The 4,286-nt window shown below is 37.7% G+C and overlaps 1 long non-coding RNA gene across 1 annotated transcript; it reads right to left on the reverse strand.

The window, feature by feature from the left end:
* Positions 1-1,727: 1,727 nt before the first annotated feature.
* LOC146762562 (uncharacterized) lies at positions 1,728-2,863 on the reverse strand. Its single transcript, XR_014938413.1, has 2 exons — positions 2,743-2,863; positions 1,728-1,944 (listed from the first exon to the last, which is right to left on the reverse strand). It is a non-coding gene; the product is annotated as an uncharacterized LOC146762562 (long non-coding RNA).
* Positions 2,864-4,286: the final 1,423 nt, after the last annotated feature.

Here is a 4,286-nt window from a genome sequence, read left to right on the forward strand (position 1 = left end):
CTCATATTTTTCTCTTTCTTGTTTCTTCCTCATGGTACCTCAACCCCTTTGGCAATCTGGCTGTACCCAGCAAGGCTGCAGCAAAGCCACACTGCGGTTCCCACAGCCCTGTTTGTTTACAGGCCCAGCTGTAGGCACAGCATCATGCCCAACCTGATGTTAGCCCTACCAGGTACTTTGATGCTGCTTCCACTCAGGGTTGGAAAGTAATACTTTAAATAAAATCACAGCCATAGTAAGGTGGTTTGAACTACACCATAGTGTTTTCTTTAGCGTTGTTTCACATCTGTGAGCATATTCAAATGGTTGTGTTTCAACATATGAAGTAAATGGCTCATGGGAGCCATATAGCTATGGAATAACTTTATAAAATAAATTCTGAAACAAGGGTTTTTGACATTTAAGCATTTTCCTGGCTTCTAGGTATCATGCTAAACTTTCTTTTGTAAAACAGGTCAGTAAGACAGAAAAATACTGCACATTGAGTAAACAGGGAGTAGAACATTTTTCATGTTTTATTGCTGTATAACAGTTAAAAGGGGAGAAATGTGGCTGCCCAGACTCTTGTGGCACAGGAGGGGTAGAGCCAGCCAGACACTTTATTCTTTCTTCTAAACCTGCCGGTATATGACATCAAACATTTAATCTTTTCAAATCTTAAAACCTTTTAATTAAAGTTGTTATAGTAGTTCCTCTTCCACACAATTCCTGTTGATGGACAGTATCCAGAACTATGACAAAATTGGTACTAGATAATATTCCTCAGTGTTTTATTGTTTTGTTTGGTTTTTTTTTTTTTTTGGAAGGAGCTATATGCTTCTTGTCCTGTCTTGTGTTGTTAAGGCATACAAGCTGTAAAGAATGCAAATTCCTCCTTTGTGTACTGGGAGACATTGCATCCTTTGCTGAATTGAGCTGTCATTAGGGCCTGATTTCTATAGTGAATAATCTTTCAGGGTAGTAAAAAAAATAGCCACAAACTATTTTTTTTCCTATGCTCTTTCTTGGGAACAAGAAATCGATATAAATAAATCCTCCCTATCGGCCTCTTACAAGAAGATTGCTCTTATCATTGCTTGGGATTCTCCTTAAAGAAAACTTTAAGAATGATGGAAAACAGATGCTCTATACCATACTCTTCAAGAATGTAAATGTAAAGGATAATAAAGGCCATAATGAAGTCAGTAAGTATAGTACTACTGAAAAGAAGTACTATGTTTATGTGGCAGTCATATTCTGTCATTGGAGAGTTGTACTAAGATGTCTGACTAATTCTTTCAAACTTCAGAATAGTTGAAGTATGTAACAAAAATGTTTAAATTGTTCTTTCTTGTAATTTGATCATTTAACACTCAATCCTCCACACTGGTTAGTCATAAGCATATGCTGTACATAAATATCTCAGTGTCAAAAAAAAACAATCCCAGTGCATTGAATATAGCGTATTTGTTGAGATCAACAGTGTAAAAAATATAGGAACTTGCAGGAATGAACAGATGTAGTTTTGCTGTGGATAGTTTCTAATTATGCTTAAGCATTCATAGCTGCATTTGACAAGATACAGTGCACTCTAGATATGGCAAGATTACTATTTCTTCAGGAAAAAGAATCTTCTGTGACTTTGTAATCAAATTCAATATTCCTAGTTTTATGTTGTGCATTAAGTCATGGTAGAATATCAGAAGAAGTTTCTGAAAATAAAACAATGCCTTTGAGAGAGGAACATATACAGGCTCCAAACAATTTAATGTCTGATATTCTGTGTCCTACAACTTTGAGAAAAAAAATAAAACAACACATTAATATCTGGACAAACAGCAGACATTTTAACTTCATCTTCATGTAAAAACATCATTCCGGACATAAGATCTCTCTTTGGTTCAATAAGAATGTTGCTGTAAATCATGATTCTTCTACTTCCCTGGGAAAGACGTTCAGTTACATCTATAATGAAATCAAACAAGAAAAATCCGTACATTTTAAAAGTTATTTCTGACCATAAAAAGATTAACAAACAAACCTATGCTAAAGCTATGCTGCAGCAAAACCACTAGTGAAATACAAGAACCTGTCTTTCTTTGGCGTTACTGTGCTAGCTAGGTATAAGGCATTAAAACATGACTGTCTGGCTTAGTTAACACAAACTTTAGAAAATTGTTTCTCCTTCTGGTGCTTCTTGGCATCCTTACATCCATCATTGCCATTATATGCTCCTGTCAGTAGATATTAACCACATAAAACACACCAGATCTTGTCCCAGTCTCCATATGTTCCCCCAGACCTACAGTTGCCATTCTCATCTCTGACGACACATGCCTTCTTATTTCCTCCATTCTCCTGAGTAGATATTCAGGATTTGCTCTCCAGATCTCCCTTCTGCAGTCCTACCAGATCTTCAACCTTCTGTTTCTCAGTTGTCCCCCAGGATGCCTACCTTCTTGCCTAATTTGAGGCTTGCATTACTATAAGGAACAATCCAGACACATGATATTAATATTGTTTGAAATGGTAGGCTGTAATTCAGCAAACAATGCATATTAGTTCTGACAGCAGTTAATTGGTGAAAACAATTCCTTAGTATCTATCCTAATCATGAACTCCTTCAGCATTTCCACAGTAGAAATGAAAGGGAATCAAAAGCTTGGAATATTGAGTTTAATACCCGCAGGCATGTGTCAAGCTTTCTTTGGTTTCAGAGCTCTCAGATAGTTTGCCAATTTGAGAACGTTTTACATGACTTACTCAGTGTAGGTAGGTGTATTCAGACATTGTCTTTTCCTTTTGCCTTTATGTTGTTTCACCAGAATAGGCTATCTTGACAGTCATGAAAAACTGACAAAAATGAACTGGCAGCACCCAGCTGCAAAAAAAAAAAAATAAAAAAAATCAGTATGTGAAAGAAACCAAATGGCAAAAGATTTTCCTTCCAACTCCCAGTCAACTTAAGCAGAACAATATTTATTCAAATGAATTTGTTGAAACAGAGTATTGGCGTAACTCAGTGCTGAAAAGGACAAGTTTTGTGACTTTGACTCTCCCAGCTGAAAATTCAGTGAACTATTTAGGGTTAATATATATTCCAGTAAAAACTTCAAACTTTTTATTAGATTTATTAACAACTCTATAAACAATCTGATCTTTCTACTTTTGCCTTGTGGATAGAATTCTTACAGAGAGAATTTGATGTTCTTGTCACGTTTTTATATTCATCATTCAGGAAAGCATATGCCCCAATCTCTATGACAGGTCTAAGAGCTTGGCATCTTAAATCAGGTACTAGTTTGGAGCTGTTGTGAACACTGTCAAATCTTCCCATTTTTTTAATCTTCATCTCCCTCGTCACAAATTTGGGAACGTTTTACTGTGCTGCAGTGCAATATACAGCCATGCTTAATGTTATGTCAAAGGACTGAGCACTTTCAAAGACATGTATGGTGTCAGTGGTTGCTTTCTTCATGACATTTTGTCTGGGTCCAAATTCTGCTCTTGGCTAGATTATAATGTTCTATTTCAGCTCTTCAGAAACTTTCAAGGAGATCAGTTAGGAGCTTATTGACATTCTGACTTAATATCCAGACTTCGGTGACTGAAACCTTCAAAGCAATCCCAGCAAATCATTTTCTTGACTACTAAACTTCCACAAAATTGATTTTAACTAATTACTTTATGCTTTATTCATTTTACTTAGGGGAGTAAATTCCACTTGCTCTAAGGTCCAAGTCCAAGACCACCTCATGAGACTGAATGTGTACATGATTCATCTCAGGGGCCTAAAGGAGCTGGTTGATATTATTGCTGACCCACTCTCCAACGTATTTGTAAAGCCATGGCTGTTGGGCAAAGTCCCTGGGGACAGGAAAAAAGGAAATGTCACTTGCACTTACAAGTAACAGAGGAAGGAGGATGCAGGGAACTACAGGCTTGTGAGCCCTGCCTCTCTGTCTGGGAAGGTTGTGGGACAGATCCTCCTAGAAGACATGTTAAGGTACACAAGAGATGAGCAGGTGATACAATAAAGTCTGCATGGCTATACCAAGGGAGGGTCATGCCTGACCAGTCTGGTGGCCTTCTTTGATGGAGTGACATCAGTGGTGGACAGTGGGAAGGCAACCTATGTTATCTACTTGGACTTATGCAAGGCCTTTGACATCGTCCCCTACCACATCCTTATCTTTAAACTGGAGAGATGTGGGTGCTCCAACTCTGGAGTTGTTCAGAATCAGGTTGGATGAGACCCTGGGCAGCTTGGTATATTACCAGGTCTATAGGTTGGTGGCCCTGCTTTT

This window comes from Coturnix japonica, chromosome 1 (genome assembly GCF_054131305.1).
Source record: "Coturnix japonica strain WE chromosome 1, WE-NBRP24, whole genome shotgun sequence".
Lineage (NCBI taxonomy): Eukaryota > Metazoa > Chordata > Aves > Galliformes > Phasianidae > Coturnix > Coturnix japonica.